The sequence below is a fragment of the Cervus canadensis genome, chromosome 2 (genome assembly GCF_019320065.1).
Source record: "Cervus canadensis isolate Bull #8, Minnesota chromosome 2, ASM1932006v1, whole genome shotgun sequence".
Lineage (NCBI taxonomy): Eukaryota > Metazoa > Chordata > Mammalia > Artiodactyla > Cervidae > Cervus > Cervus canadensis.
Genome location: NC_057387.1, coordinates 24,095,414 through 24,113,329, shown reverse-complemented (window position 1 = coordinate 24,113,329; position 17,916 = coordinate 24,095,414). Strand labels below are relative to the sequence as shown.

The 17,916-nt window shown below is 38.3% G+C and overlaps 1 protein-coding gene across 1 annotated transcript in view; it reads right to left on the bottom strand.

Moving 5' to 3' along the window:
• Window positions 1-17,916, bottom strand: part of SPAG17 (sperm associated antigen 17) — a 232,357-nt gene that overhangs the window by 214,009 nt on the left and 432 nt on the right. The window lies entirely within an intron of this gene.

Below are 17,916 nucleotides of genomic sequence, written 5' to 3'. Positions count from 1 at the left end.
TACTCAGAGTCTGGACTTTCACAAAATAATACTTACAGTAAAGAGTCACTCATTCAATCACTGTTTACTGAGGAGTTACAATGGACTTCCCTGATAGCTCAGTTGGTAAAGAATCTGCCTGCAATGCAGGAGACCCCGGTTCGATTCCTGGGTTGGGAAGATCCCCTGGAGAAGGGATAGGCTACCCACTCCAGTATTCTTGGGCTTCCCTTGTGGTTCAGCTGGTAAAGAATCCGCCTGTAATGCAGGAGACGTGGGTTTGATCCCTGGGTTGGGAAGATCCCCTGGAGAAGGGAAAGGCTACCCACTCCAGTATTCTGGCCCAGAGAATTCCATGGACTGTATAGTCTATGGGGTGGCAAAGAGTCGGATACGACTGAGCGACTTTCACTTTTACTATGTGCCAAACAGTGAAGTAGGTATTAAGAATAGAATGCATTGGCATAAGGCATAATTACTCTTCTTAAAAAACATTAGCCTGGGGAAGAAAATACACAATGACAGAGAAAAGAGATTATAGTTAAAAGTATTTCATAACAAAGAGCTATACAAAGTATCTGTTAATGATATTTTTGCCCTAATTTATTCCCTAATAATATTTGCTATGTGGGTTACCTATGCTACCCTGGAGATGGAGGATGCAAAGATTAATAAAATACGAGAAATTAAAGGAAAGGAACTAAGTCTATATTTCTCAACATGGTGAGACTTCAAAACTAATTTTATTTTATTTTATTATGTTTTCCACTAGTTTTGTTTAAAAAAGCTAAATTTAAAAAAAAAGAGATAAATTGCATAATTGGTAAGCATAATATGAAGCCATTTGTGCAAATTTTCAAAATCATACAGTAAAAATATTATGGAATATTCATGGATACAGATAAATAGATACACAGTTAGGCTAAGGGGGTATACGTTCACAATAGCATTTGCTTCTAGGAAGGGAGAGAAAGGAATGGAATAGGAGATGAAAATAGGGACAAAGTGTTTCTCCATTATTTCCCCAGTGTTTATTTAAAAAGAAAGGCAAACTAGAAACCATCACGATGGTACAAATGTGGTTTTATATCACCCTTCGTGCTTTCTTGCACTTCAAAAAGTACTAGAAAGAAGTCTCTGCCTTCAAAAGACTGACATTCTAGTAAAGGAGGCAGGCGTGTGAACAGTGGGTTCACAGGCGTGTAAAATGATGTGGGTTTTATGATACACCGCATTCTCCCTGTGTCTTATCTCCCTGCCTCATGGGAAGCTGCCATTTGAAGAAATAGTGGAAGGAATTCTTTGCCTGTGTCTCTTGCTCATTCACTTTCTATCTACACAGTGGCCCCATTTCCACCTCTTCAGAAGACCAAGGCTCTCCAAGTTTCTTCCCCTTTTCATATTTTTGTCTCAGATCTTCCTTCACCAGTCTTGAGGACTTGCTCCTTTTTTTGGGCTGAGAGAGAGATTCTGACCCTTTCTCTCTTGTACGACAGCAAATGAGCCCCTTTCCTTTTACCTGTTTTCGAACTTGGTTCCTTTAATCCTCTTATCCCCCTTCAGTTTTCAATCCCTTCCTCCCAATTCCTCTCCCTCCCATTTCACAAATGCATAGCTATCTTCACCTAATCCCAGTCTCCCCACGGCCACAGGTGCAAGGCCTTGCATCAAGGCCACAGAAGTGGAGCCCAGAACCAAGGTCACCTGCAAAATTGTCTAAACCCCATTGCAACCACTGCCCAAAGCCCCTTGATCTTTACTGGCCAGCTTTCTGACCCCAAATTAGGCAAAAATGCTCACCCCTGTACTCACCCTGTAGCACCCAAGCAGTCATTTAATGCTACCCTTCCGGCAGGAATTTTCTTTGTCTTGAGGCTATAAAAATTGGCTAGTAGCCCATAAAAAATGTCAACTTTCCCTGGTTTGTCAAGAGGTCAGCCTGCTGTGTTCACAGCTTCCACATTATCTCTGCTCTTTGTTCTTAATAAATTCACTCCTTTCTGCAATGCTCTGTGTCTGGAAATTCTTTCCCAACCTGCTTTAGGACTGCCATACACACTTTCCATATGATCTTCTTTTATTCAGAGTTAAATTTCCCCAAACATGGGACTTGAAGCCCACCTCCTGATAGGACACATGCCTCCCATCTCGCTCCCACCTCCCTCCGTCTCCCATCACCACCACCGCCATCACCACCATCACCACCACTAACTCTTGAAACTGCATCTTTGAAGATCACCAGTGGTGTTCTCATCACCAAGTATGGTTGCCTGGCCCTGTTCTACCTAGATCTCCATAGGGAAGGATTCAAACGCCATTTTGTCTCCCTTTCTCTGACCTGATTCCCATGATACCCCCCTGTCCTTACTCTGTCTTTATACCTTCGGCTGTTCCTTCTCTGACCACCAGGCTCTTTCTTTTCTTTCTGTCTCATAAATGAGGACCTCTAGATATTTCATAGAATTCTGTGCTCAAACATCTGTGCTTCTCTCTATTGGATATTCTAGCTACTCCCATGGCATCCACTTCATCTCTCTACTGACAATCCCTAAGTCAATATCTCCAGACATGGACTGTGAACTATAGTCCATATTTTGGATTTTCTGATGAATTTCTACTTTGATGTTTTACAGTCCTCTCAAACTCAGGATGTCTAAAAGCTGAATTCTTTACCCCTGTTGTTGTTGTTCTGTTAGTCGCTCAGTCATGTCCAACTCTTGGTGATCCCATGGACTGTAGCCTACCAGGCTTCCCTGTCCATGAAATTCTGCAGTCAAGAATACTGGAGCGGGTTGTCACTTCCTCCTCCGGGGGATCTTCCCACACCAGGGATTGAACCCAGGTCTCCTGCATTGCAGGTGGATTCTTTACAGTGTGAGGCACCAGGGAAGCCATCTTTACATCTCCAAAATACTCTAAAAACAAGACAGACAAAACCATTCCCTCCCCTGGCCCTGTCACAAACAATATAAATCACCTAGTTCATTTAGCTAAATTTGTCAGTTTCTGAGACTTGTCATTTTTCCCAGTCATCCTACTTCAACTCCTCCTCCATTCTCCTTTTGGATATACAATCAGTTACTTTCTTTCTAGAAACTCTTGAATCTATCACTTCTTTTTTATTCTCATGACAATTCATCTAGTTCAACCGATAACTACCTCAAACCTAGACTATTGAATATACCTCCTACTGGGTCTATGCAAGCCTCCAAAAACTTCTTCCATTTCTAACCTATTAATTTTTTTCTGAGACATCAATTTAATCATTTCATGTTTCCCTCACAGAAAGTATTTTAACTGTCTAACTCTTAGACTGCAAATTCTGTTCCACATGATCAAAACCTTTGGTCTCTAGATATGATTGCTCCTAGTTACTGAACACCAGAGAGATTAAGCTAAACAAGTTTCTTCAGAAAAACAGATCATCATTGCTTTAAATATATTTTGGAGCATATACCCTTCTGAGCAAAAGTGACATCTTCAATTCAAAAAGTAAAATAACACATCCACAATTATCTCCATCACAAAGGCTGAAAATCTGGTCCTAATAAATCATTTTTCCACAAACATTTTCCTAGCTTGGTGCTAAATTGATAAGATATGCATGACAAGTTGAATAATAAACATTCTCTAATGCCTTATCTTTGTGATTACAATAAAATGTGTGAATAATGAAACTCTATCCTTGTTCAGTCACCTAAATACTTATGCAAAGACAGAGGTGGCTGACATAATGGAAAAAAAATGAAAAAGAATGTATGCACATGTATGTACAGCAGTAATTAACACGACACTGTAAATCAACTATACGTCAATAAAAATTTTTTAAGACAACAGAGGTAGTTGAAGTCAATATTCCTAACCTTAAAAAAGTTTAACCAAAACTCAATTATTAAATACATATATGGAGTCATAAGGGCTTCCCAGGTGGCTCGGTGGGTAAAGAATACACCTGCAATACAAAGTGGGAGCCCTGGGTTCCACCCTTGGGTCGAGAAGATCCCCTGGAGGAGGGCACGGCAATGAACTCTGGTATTCTTGGCTGGACAATTGCATGGACAGAGGGGCCGGGTGGGCTACAGTCCACAGTCCGACATACACACAGTCCGACATACACACATACATTTTTTGATATCAGATGATTTTTCACTGGTATTTATACAATTTGGGGGGTTTACTCCCCACACTTCTATTCAATATACCCGGCCTGAGAAACTGCAATGTTATCTGTGACACCTAGGGCCACACACCATGGCAACATTTAGCAGAAAACAAAGAGGACTAACACTAAGCATCGAGGTTGTGACGGGTAAAGACAAGGTAAAGTCAGGAAACAGAACTGACTTCATTTTAGAAAGCATTTCACAGATTTTCATACTAAAAATACTGACTTCTGGTGGAAGTAGAGGAAATGTTTCACCATGGTTAGAAAATTTGCTTAGAAACAAAGGTAAGGCTAAGCAGACACTTCTCTCGATGGAGAAGTGTTAACAGAGAAGAGACTGGGGGACCTTCCTTGTATATATCTTATTTAACCACCTTTATGCAAGATGTATAAACAGTTACAGTGAATCAAAAGCTTTTAGAATTTGGCGCAAGGTGGTTTCTTTCATTGCCATTTTGTCTAATTCCTTCATTTTGCAGATAGGAAATCTATAGCATGGAGACTTGGTCAAGGTGTCACAGATAGGAAAAAACACATCCTGATTCCCAGACAACGGGCCTTCCTCTACCACTCTGCCTGGCCTTCACCGGCAGACGCTGACAGTGATGCTGTGGGCCAAGGGAATAATTAAACACTGCAGGGAGACTTGACGAAGCTTTCTAAACTGAGCAAGCATGTGTGTCAAATGACATTCGTTGTGTAAAACGTAAGTAGATGCATTGAAGAAAACATAATCTTAACTCTAGCTACAAGTTTAGAGGCTTTATACAATGCAGCCATCCCACTCCTGGGCATACATCTAGAGAAAACTAATTCAAAAAGATACATGCACCCCTGTGTTCATGACCGCATTATTCACAATAGCCAGGACAGGGAAGCACACTAAATGTCTATCGACAGATGAACAGATAAAGAAGATGTGGTACATACATCCAATGAAATATCACTCATCTATAAAAAAGAATGAAATAAGGCCATTTGCAGCAACATGGATGGACCTAGGGATTTTCATCTTAACTAAGTCAGAAAGAGAAAGGCAGATATCACATGATATCCTGTATATGTGGAAACTAAAAAGAAATGATACAAATGAACTTATTTACAAAATAGAAACAGACACACAGACATAGAAAACAAACTTTTAGTTACCAAAGGGGAAAAGGGCAGGGGAGGGATATATTAGGAGTTTGGGATTAGCACATACAAACTACTATATATAAAATAGATATGCAACAAGGTCCTACTATATAGCGAAGGGTACTATATTCAATATCTTGTGGTGAACCATAGTGGAAAAGCATATGACAAAGACTGTAGATATATAGCTGAACTACTTTGCTGTACATAAGAAACTAAAACAATACTGTAAATCAAATATATTTCAATTAAAAAAAAAGAAATTTCTTTTATGAAACTTTGAAAAAAACTTCATAGGCTTTGATGATCATTTATAGGAATGGTGACTATGTTTAATGCTTGCCCATAACTATCAGCTTAATGTGCTGCAGTTCTGGTTAAAAGGCCTTGGCTCACCAGATCTAGAAATAAAGTGGGAACAAAAATAGAAAACATTATCCTACAGCTGTACAAAACTAGAATATCTTTGTACTTGGAACTCCGTGTTGAGTTTTAAGCATAAAACCTAGAAAGGGACTGAATCGCTGGAAAGAGTCACAAAATGGCAAACAAACTGGTCATAGGGTAGGAGGGACTTCAGTGGGGGCACTGACTGACTGAAACAAATTTAGATCAGAGAGGGAGAACTATTATAGCATGTCTTAGTCTGTTTGGGCTAATAACAATACCACAGACTTCGGGGGTTTTAAAAAACATAATTTTCTTTCTTATAGTTCTGGAGTTAAAATATCAAGGCACTTGCAAATTGAATGTCTAGTGAGAGTTCACTTCTTGGCTCATGGATGGCCCTCTTCTCACTACAATGTAACATAGCAGAAAGAGGAATCTCTCTAGACTGTCTTTTATAGAGGCAATAATCCTCTTCATGAGAGCTCCACTTCCAAGGACCCATCTCCTAGTACCATCACATTAGGAATTTAGTTTCAACATATAGATTTGCTGAAGGACAGGGAAGCCTGGCGTGCTGCAGCCCATGGGGTTGCAAAGAGTTGGACACGGCTGAGCATCTAACAACAATGATGAAGTACAGTAGAAATACAAAACAAAAAAATTTATGTAATTAAAAAGACTGATAAGTGACTTGGAACTTCATATATTACTAATGGGGTGTAAATGGGTACAATCCTTTTAGAAAACTCTGTGGTTGTAGCTACTAAAGCTAAACATATGCCTATCCTATGACCAGCTTTTCCATCCCTAGTTACATACTCAGGAAAGTGAGTACATATGTCCAAAGAAAAATCCATACAAGAATTTTATAGTAGTATCATTTGTAATACCTCAAACTGCAATGTCCCAATGTCATTGGGATGACCCAAATGTCAATCAGCAAGAGAATACATAAAAAAATCATAGTACATTCATACATGGAATTCTGCAAAGTCGTCAAAAAGAACACATGATTTGTAATGCAAGAACATGGATGAATTTCACAGACTTTATGTTAAGCATAAAGAGTTCATGTGTATCATTTAAATAAAATTTAAGAACAGGAAAAGTAATTGATGATGGTAGAATAGTGTTAATAGTCAGAACAGTGTTAATTTCCTTGGGGGTGTAGGTATTATTTGGAAGAGGCTTGAGGAAATCTTCTATATGGCTGAAAATGTTCTATATCTTGGTGTGTACATATACCAAAATGGATTAGAGTGAACATTTAGTATTGCCATTTGTTTGTTTTATCTCAGTAAAAAAATATGGAAGGTAGGAAGAAGGTGATTTAAAGGTGGGTGGCTGTGGTATAACAGGAAGAATGCCTGCAATTGTTTTCATCATTCCTCCAATTATGAATGACTGAGTGTATTCAACAGAGAGGACCCAAAGACAATATGACTCACTACTTGTCCTTGAGAAGTGCACAGTCAAGTGCAAGAGCAGATCCACCAATAACTCTAACACAATTACCATCATCATGGTATGCATAAGTGCTGTGGAAGCATGGTGAACTATAAATAGGAAATAGGAAGTCAGTCCTAGTTGTACAGAGGATGTACATCTGATTTATATAGGACATTTTTTTTGAAGGGCATTCTAAAAAAATCCTATATACATGAAGGCACAAAATTACCTAGCAGGTTTGAGTTGTAGAATTGTTAGGGATGATAGGGGCTGGGACAGAGCGGGGAAGATGAGGCTGGAATGGAGCCAGGAAGATTACGAAGGGCCAAGTAAGTAATAGTAAGGGTTGAGATCAAAGCAGGATGTGACATGATCATATTGGCAGGACAGAAGGACAGACGGGTGGCCATGTAGAGGGAACATAGAGGGGAGAAGAGGAGATAGTTCTGACACCTCCTGGACACACACAAGTATGCCCCCCTAGTGGGTGAACTGGATTGTAGGCTGGTTGGTAGAAAAAAAATTGGTAAAATTAGGAATGAAAAATAAAATCTTGTTAGTACGAACTGATCATTAGAAGATGTTGCTTTGATCATTGATACCTAAGTTTCTTAGCAGTGTAGCATTGAGGGAAATTTTGCAGCATGGTTTATGGTCTAGACTTTGTCCTGATAGGCAGCAACGGTACACTGTACATCTTTTCCTAAGCATTCTGGGCTTCCAGAGGATCCCCAGTCATCATCCTCAAGCTCAAACTATTGCTTCTGACTCGTTTAGTTTTTACTGTTTTTAAATGATAGTGTAATTCAATTCCTGTGTACATAATTTTTATGTTATGTACTTATATTAATAACATATAAGTTATATGTATATAAATTTATAATATAAAATGCTTAAAATGGAAATCCACAGTGAAGAGGACTTCAAAGTTGGATAGGTTTTTAGATTTTTTTTCAAGTATCATGAATAGCTAAGTATTCTGACTTTTCAGGAGATCAAAGAAGAAAAATATAATCAATATAATCTGAGGCATATTCTGATACTATGTAAAAATCATTATGACATTAATAAATAGTTTGTATTTCTGAAGTGCAAAACAACATAATTCTTTCAACATAAACATCTGATTAATTATTTTTTATTATTATTGCAAATGATATAAATGTTGGATGGAAATGGAACTCTTAAGTTTGTGTTGTTAAAAGTTGAACAGGCAAGCACATTTTTTTAATCAGAATGGCAAACATGTTTTGCTAAAGCTCACAATTTCAATAAGGAAATTTTGCAATAATTAATGAAGGAAAATTTAAAGAACATAATATAATCAGCTTCATGCATTAAAAAAACTGAAACAAAATTTTTTATCAAAATGTGTCAATGAAGTAATTGCAAAACATTTAAAAATATATCATCAGAGCTTTTAACATAACCTACTATGTAGTTAAACATCAGTGAGCATTTTTAGACATAAAATACTAGCTGAACTTCAAAAAATAATATATGGGTGTACCACTGCAATGTAGATTTACAGCGTTGACTATGGCAAAGCATTTATCTACTGAAATGAGAAGAAAACCTTTAGGAAAACATATAAATCAAAGTAGCACATTCAATTACTATTGCTAAAACTTTGAATGTTTCATGTAAAAGTGCTTTAATAATACCTTATTTGCAAAACTCAAGATGCTAAAACACTAGAATTCCCTGGTGGCTCAGATGGTAAAGAGTCTGCCTGCAATATGGGAGACCTGGGTTCGATCCCTGGGTCAGGAAGATCCCCTGGAGAAGGAAATGTCAACCCACTCCAGTATTCTTGCCTGGAAAATCTCATGGGTGGAAGAGCCTGGCAGGCTACAGTCCATGGGGTCGCCAACAGTCAGACACATCTGAGTGACTTCACTTTCAGGTCTTTTTTTTCTCCTTCTTCTGGTAAAGATGCTAAAGATATTAATAGTTAAATGGTTTTTGTTGATGGTGGGGGCGCTAGTAGGACAGCACCTGTGATATCTCAAACTATTTGAATAGCTACCATGAAAACAGTGCCAGAGGGGTGAATGGAATTTCTGGGGTTTCAGCCCATAGTTTTTTGAAAAATGTTCCGAATGTTTTGTTTCAGTTGTAACTCACTGTAGACCCAGTTGCATCAATATACCCAGATGATGCAATAAAAATGTATATCAAATAAATCAATATAAATATTTTCTTTTCACTACCATGTATTAAATATAGTCAGAGATAATTAAATTAATTGAGATAATTAAGATAATTGAGCCCCTCTAAATGTCGGGTGCTGGTGATGTATTAATGAATGAGACATACACCTGCCCTCACAGAGCTTACTATCACAAGAGGGAAAACAGACAAGATAAATGAAGTAGAAGGTCAGGAACTGAACAAGAGTAAGTGAATAGACAGTGAAGATATAGTTTACATAGGGAGGTCAGGGAAGGCAATATTTGAACAGAATTCTGAAGGACAGTTAGGAGTGGCTCATGTGACTGTCTTGAGAAGGGTCATTCTAGGCAGAAGGCATAGCAAGATCAAAGGCTCTATAGTAGTCGTGTGCTTGTTGATGGATTCAAAGCCTGCCAAAAGGCCAGTGTAGTTCAAAGAACCACTGCGGTTGCTGTATGAAGACAAGACTCCAGGGCAGCAAAAATGGGAGAAAGAGACTAAGTTCTGAAACTCCTGAGCTGTAGCTAAGCAAGAGAAGATGATAGCTTGTATTACGGTATAGCAGTATGGGTGGTGTCAAAAGAAGAGATGATTTAGATGATAAATCAGTTTCAAAGGCAGAGCCAACAGGATTCCGCAAAGCTTGATTATGGGATACAGGAAAGGAGGAGAAACCATGAATGCAAGGGTTTTGGCCCTAGTGACTTGTTGAATGAATGGTGATACCCTTCAATGAGAAGGTGAAGACTTGGGAGAGAACAGGTTTGAAATGTAAAATCTAGAGTCTGGGTTTGGATGTGTGAAGTCTAAGATAACACGTTAGAAGTTTTTAAATCTTCTCAACAATCTTTTTAATATCTGCAAAGGAGGTATGACCACTGTCTCTGTTTTATGGATATCAAAACTAAGGCTTTGAGATTTTCTCATGAGCAATGAGTTGGGACTAATTCTGGAGGTCAAAAAAGGAAACAGGCCAGGAAATTGAGGCAGTAAAAGACAGTCAATGAATTTAATTCAGTAGGTATTCGTAGAAGACCACTATGTACTAATCACTATTAGGTGCTGTGGGCAAGAGGGAGGGAATTAAAAATATTAATCTTTTGCTATCCTCCAGGAATTTGCAATGTTGTAAGAGAATGCAGAAACAGTAAGTAACACTGAAAGCATTGTACCATAGCTCAAAGTAGGATAGCACTAAAGATAACAATCATTGAGGTAGCTTAGTGGAAGGAGAAAAGTCAATAAGGACCAGAATAATGTGATTAAACTCCTTTCTGGAAGATATGTTGTTGTTGTATAGTGGCTAAGTCGTGTCCAACTCTTTGCAGCCCTATGGACTACAGCCCACCAGGCTCCTCTGTCCATGGGATTTCCCAGGCAAGAATACTGGAATGGGCTGTCATTTCCTTCTCTGGGGGATCTTCCTCATCCAGGGATCAGATCCATGTCTCCTGCATTGGCAGGCAGATTCTTTGCCACTGAGCCACCAGGGAAGGCCCTGGAAGATATAAGGGAGGGTTTTAATGAGAAGGAGTTGGATGGAGGCAGGGAGATCTTCAGGCCAGGGAACTGCATGAGAATAGTCACCATGTGCCTGGGGATACCACAAAGATCATTCAACTGGAGCAAAAGAAGATAAAGATGGTTGGGCAGAGAAAGACCAAATTAGGCAGGGTTATGAAAGCCAGGCAGAATATCTCACATTGTACCCTGTGGGTAACTGGAAGCTAATGATGGTTTCTATGGCTAGAGCTGAAACACGGTCAATGTTCACCATTTCTTAAGTAACATTTTCCTAGTACGTTGCCAAACTCATACTGGCAACACTTAACATTTTGCTTGTATTTAATATTTTTCATTTGCAATAAAAATGATCACATATAACATCCAGGTAGATATTTTGACATGCAAACTCCCTTTGGTTCCAAACTCATTCAAATAATACATTTTTGTCCAAAAAGAGAAATTATAATGTGAGGTTATGAAAAGTCCATTTCCCTCTTAACATTCTTCCTAGCAACTCAGTTGTTTTCATTGGCTTTTATTAAAACAACCTTTGTGCGAACTGGCAATTTGTTTTGTAAATATCAGTGAAAGCATATTTCAGAAAATATTGTAATAAAAACCAACCCAATTTCAGAAATATGCTTGCTGCCAGACATCAGTCTTCAGCTCATATTATGAGTATTTCCAGTAAGTCTTAAATACACATTAACATGAGAAATAGGTTACTGTTGAAGATCAAAAAAGTTTAAAAAATCCTCCACTGCCTCTCAAAAATTATTCAAGGGTTCTGTCCAATAAAACATATTTCTCTTTTGATAAACTGCATTCATAATGGTTTTGAGCACAACTGAACATTTTTCTTCCCAAACCTACTTAGACTGCTTATTATCATCCTAGCATCTCTATACTTTATAACTTTATTTAAGCAGTCTGGAATATAAACATTTCAGCAATACCTGTCCAGAACCCTTATCTACCTTCCAAACCTTTACAAGGTGTAAGCTTTGTTCCAGACTCCAAGGAAATTTCATTACTATTTTTTCAAGTGTGTACAACTCAGCAATTGTCACTAAGCTATGTTTAATAAGAGATAAGTATTATTCCTCAGCTGTTGTATAATATAATGAGAAGTGTGAAGAAAGCTGAGTGCTGAAGAATTGATGCTTTTGAACTATGGTGTTGGAGAAGACTCTTGAGAGTCCCTTGGACTGAAAGGAGACCCAACCAGTCCATCCTAAAGGAGATCAGTCCTGGGTGTTCACTGGAAGGACTGATGCTGAAGCTGAAACTCCAATACTTTGGCCACCTCATGTGAAGAGTTGACTCATTGGAAAAGACCCTGATGCTGGGAGGGATTGGGGGCAGGAGGAGAAGGGGACGGCAGAGGATGAGATGGCTGGATGGCATCACTGACTTGATGCACCTGAGTTTGGGTGAACTCTGGGAGTTAGTGATGGACAGGGAGGCCTGGTGTGCTGGGATTCATGGGGTCTCAAAGAGTTGGACATGACTGAGCGACTGAACTGAACTGAACTACATGTTCTAAAGAGCTTTCACTTTAATGCCTCCTGGTTGGCAGAGAAATATCTCTGTGAAGTGAAATGGAATCATTGTATAATTTGGGGGGCGGGTACTGCTACAGTCAGCCTATTTATCTGCTGTGATGCTTTTTTATATAAATGTTTTCTGTCCCTTCCTCTTCTCTTGGAAAACAGCTCCTCAGTCTACTAACTGCTCTGGCCTGGTTTCTACAAAAAAAGTTTCTTCATATTCCTAAGCAAGTCGGTGAATTAATTTTGTATAGATTTTGAGTATGGGTTTGTGTGCCTAGAAACATGTTAGTCATTGTAGAATAGATTTAAGGAGTATAAGATATGATTTTTCTGTGAAGCCACTCACATGATATTTAATGCTCTAGAAAACATGAAATGATAGCAAATAATTCAAGGCATACTTCCAACCAAGGACTGAGTTGTAAAAAATAGGGCCAAGAGCAAAGGTGAGGGAAGATAAATGTGGGTTAGGGTAGTTAGGAAAGCTTACTGCAGGCATGGCTTTATGAGAGCCTAAAAGAATGGGTCTGATGAGGAGATGGAAGGTGGAAGTTCATTTTAAGTAGAGAAACTATTATGAGTGAAAAAGCAGACTGGAGGGAGTGAACTCTCTTACTGAACTGTTATCAGAAGCCAGGTGAATACAGTATCTATGAAATGAAGCAAATATCACTTACTCCTCAGTCTTACTCCAGGAGATGGTGAGGGACAGGGAAAACTGGCATGCTGCTGTCCACGGATCACAAAGCGTCCTACACGACTTGGCGACTGAACAACAACCTCAGTAAATCTTTGAGGTGAATATTATTATCTCCGTATGACAAAAGGAGAAAGAGGCTCAGAGAAGGTAAGACACTTGCTGTAGGCCATTCATCAGGCCTTTCAAAATCAGGATTGTTTACCCAGATTGGCTGGGCCCCACAGCTGGGGCTTTCTCCAGCAGCTCACTGGCTCCTTCGTGTGTCTGTACTTCAAGGAGGAGACTGCCTTGCCTGGAGCAATTCAGTCTGATAGTTAAATGGGGACCAGTCTAAAGAGGGTTGGAGAAGCCAGGGTGATTAGATTTTGAGAGTACAGACAGTCGCTGATACTTTTTGATGGAGGCGTGAACATGGTGTGAGCAGTGTTTAGGAAAGGTACAGTGGTCACTGGTTTCACAAACAGGCTTGGTTTGACAAAAATAGATGATTCTATAATAAGTAAAGGTGAAGGGGCTACTGTAAAAATTCAGGGGTCAAAATGAAGAATGAAGGCATGAGAAAAGAAAGGAAGAGACAAAAGTGAGAAAATATTAAAGGAAAAATTAAGAGAACTTTGAGGCCAGCTGAATAACAAGAGCAATGACTCACTCTTGATGAACTTCAATGACTCTAAGAATTCTCGTGCCACTGACAGAAATTGGAAAGTGGAGAGATGAAGGTGGTCTGAGACACTGATGAGCCAAATTTCGACAGGCACAACCAGGAAATGTGGCATATTTCTAGGTAGTAGAAGGAGGCATTTTTTCACACTTAAAAAAAAATAGCATTTTGTATAGATCTTGAAATTTGAAGCAAAGTATTTAAATTTCTCCTTAAATTTGGTTTAAAATATATATTTTTTTAATTGCAAGGTCTATATTAAATGCTATAGTTATATCATAACATATAGTTCTATTAAGGAAGAAGGACTAGGGAGAAAATCTGTAATCTGGTCCCTCATGTTCCAATTCATTGCATATTTTTGGACCAGAACTTAACCAGAACTTACAATACTTGAATCCTCAGATCTTTAAAAGAAGCAGGTTAGCCCAAATACCCTGGGAGCCTCAACCTCTGAGTGAGTATTGTGAAGGACAGCATTACCATGTATATTATTAATCTGTGCCTTTGATACAAATATTATTATTCATTTGAAAGGGGTAAACATACACTGATAATGAAAATATATAAATTTTAAAAGCAAGACCTCATGAGTCTCAGTAAAGAACTAAATATATTACAGTAGATGTTTACAAGTGTTTTAAAATATGTGGATATTTATATTAAAGAAGGGTCAAAGGCTTAATCAGGAAGTAAAATCTTAATGATGAATGTAAGGTAAATGACAGTTAAGTGTCCAATACCTAAGTAGGGTATTAGGGACCTGAAATCACCTTTACAAAGTGAAATCAGTAAATTTGATTAGTTTGATTAGTGAGGCTGGCTGGGTTAAGGTATATGTGGATTGACAATTTTTTTTTTCCTGTTTTTTAACAGTTTCTATGGTGGGTCACAGTAAGCGAATGAACTAATTGTTATGCAAATAGTTGGTCTCACAAGTTATGGCTACCTTCTTGCCACGCCTAAAAACGAGACCTTAAACTTGGAACAAATGAAAAAACATAATCATCCAAGGATAATTTGAAAGTATAAAAATATTTAAGAATTAAGATTAACAAAATCTCAAACCACACTCTACCTATGAGATTTCTAAATCAACTCAAACTTTTGGAGACTCCTCGGAGAAGGCAATGGCAACCCACTCCAGTACTCTTGCCTGGAAAATCCCATGGATGGAGGGGCCTGGTGGGCTGCAGTCCATGGGGTCGTGAACAGTAGGAGACGACTGAGCGAATTCACTTTCACTTTTCACTTTCAGGCATTGGAGAAGGGAATGGCAACCTACTCCAGTGTTCTTGCCTGGAGAATCCCAGGGACGGAGGAGCCTGGTGGGCTGCCATCTGTGGGGTCGCAGAGAGTCGGACACGACTGAAGCGACCTAGCAGCAGCAGCAGCAAATTCTGAAGACCATATTTTTGGGACAAAAATCCACAATAAAGAAAAATGGGTGTTTCCAGGTGCTGAGGGGAGGGAGGTAGTGGAATTAGAAAATGGATATAGTTTCAGTTGAGGAAGATGAAAGAGTTTTTAAGATGGAAGGTGGTGATGGTTGCACAATAATGTGAAGATACTTCATGCCATTCACTGAGCAGTACATTAAAAATGTTTAGAATGATAACTTTCTTGTTATATGTATGTTTTACCACAATAAAAAATATAAATAAAAATATCTTAGAAAAAAATGCTTCCAGATAGCACCTTTTATCACCGAGGACCTGGGTTAACACCTGTTCCTCTCACTGTGGCCAGTAGAGGCTGCTTTGACAGTTGCATGAAAAGATTTTAATTTATAAAACACCAAAGCATCTCTAACAGCTTAATGCAGCTAGATATCATAAATATAATGTCTATGTCATATACAAGACAACATTAAGATGCATTTTTATAGTCTTGTCCCTAAATATTTCCAATTTACCTAATTTGAAGTGTGACAGTTCAATACACTAATAATGTAATATATTCACATATAACAATATTATCTATTCATATATATAATAACAAGCTAAATGTCTGGATAACAAAGTTAGTAAATGATCATTTGATTGACAGAATTAATTTACAAGCAATGTACACCTAGAAGCCATCTAACCTGCATTTTTTTCCTCTCTCAATTTAAGTGTCCCAGGTTCATTTAAGTCACATATTGGTCTCCTTTCTGAAAATAATTGTCCTCCTGCTTTTTACCTACTTAAACTCTATCTATTCTTCAGAACTCAGATAAAGGTAAGTATCTTAAAAAGCATTTCCTGGCTATCTCAGCCCCCTTTGATCTTCCTAACCTCTAGACTCAATGTAATCATCTAATGCTTAGAAACAGACTGCCTTGTATTATTTATCATTTTGTGTTTTAGAGCCAACGAAAATGTACTGAAAATTTGATGATTATTCTAGTCTCTCAGAGACAGCCCAAAATACTGATCCAAAGTAAACTGACAAAAACCAAGTTGTGAACCTATTTATTTTCTGTAAACTCTAGTTCAGCTCAATACAAACAGGACTTCAAACTTGCTGTTGATTAGGACTATTTAATCAGTTAATTCTAAAAACTGGCTTCTGGAAGACTGAGAGGAAAACTTCCCTCTCTCTGGCCCCCAATGAGCGCACACACAGAGTAGCACACAGATACTCAACCACATATAATGGAGCACAATTTGCACAGCAGTGGAACTCCATGGAAAGAAACCCTGGAAACTAAAGCAATAACATTTTTTGTGCGCCCAATATGTACAAAGAACTTTGTTAAGCCCTATGAATAAGGAATTCACACATCTATAGTCATCTTTAACCCAAATTCAGAGACTATTACATTGTGGTTAGGGCATGCCTCTGGGCACTGGACTTCAGGCTTAATTTGGGAATTTTCCTCTGGGAACAGACACGAAACCAAGCTAAGAAAAAAATACGAGAGGAGGTGGAGGGTAGTTGCCTTCCCTCTGCAATAAAGAACCTGTATTTCAACAAACTGAAGAAGTTTACTTGTTGTAGTTAAAGTTACATATTTCTTTGAGTTCAAATTGTTTCTATTACTATATAAGATTTATTGAAATTATATTGTTTAGGCAGGAACAAGAAAGCCGAATATTATTTCAGGTTTTCAAGTCATAAGGGAAAATAGTGCCTTTAGGTTTTCCATTCAACTAGGAAAATTATAGCTTCATATTTGCAACACTAAAGCTTAATGCAATGTCAGCAGCTCCATCAGGCTCTGTTGTTCAGCAGTTTATAATTCAAGCAGAAATGTTCTCTCCAAGCCCAAACTTGGCCTACACAATTTCAAAGAAAATGGAGAAAAAATTATTTTGGCTAGTACTGAATTATAAAAGCAAAAGAGAGGTTGCTTTTATAGAGTATTTTAAAAAACATCTTTGAGAATTTGAGAACGTAACTGGGAATTACTGAGTTGACATCCTTCATTCCTAAGGTTATAGAAATAACCCCCAATTCCATGACATCATGTCAGAATCGGCAATATCTTAATTACTTTCACAAAATTCTTCATCTGGTGGAATTTCATATCAGACAGGATCACTGTTCACAGGAAAAAACTATAATAGTAGAAAATAAGGACAAATAGAAATCTCTCATGAGAACATCTTGAAACTTCAGATGTATTTTTCCTTTAAGTACTCACTCTCTAGTGCAACATATACGCATAGAAAATGAAAAAAAATTTTCCAGTTTTTTAAGGTGCTTTTGGAATGGCAGCCCGGAATTCCCAGAATTCCTTCTTGCACATATTATCTTGGACTTAGAAACAACTTAGTGTTGAAGTGAATTTCTGGCAGCTGATGACAGGAGGTACTGGGCTGCCCAGCTCACTGGAGGTGGTGGTGTGAGTAGGGTGGAGAACTGGTCAGTGATGGATGGCAGGTGGGTTATAGATTACCTTTGTGTCATCCTATGGATGAGTCTAGCAGTCAACCCCTCACTACTCTGATCTCCTAGACTACCTTCAAAATACATCAGAACGTTTGATATTGTGGTATTAGGGCGTTGCATAAGAAAGTCATCCTTTCCTATCTGTAGAAGGCTCCTTTGTATTAAATACATGGATACCAAATGCATTGATACTCCATGTCTATTTTCATACAGCTCTTATTGAAGTCTTACTATGTGCAGGCTACAAATGATTCAGCAGGATTTTTTCCTCAGGAGAAATGAAGAGAAAGTGAGTAGTTCATAAAGACAACTCCAGTACATT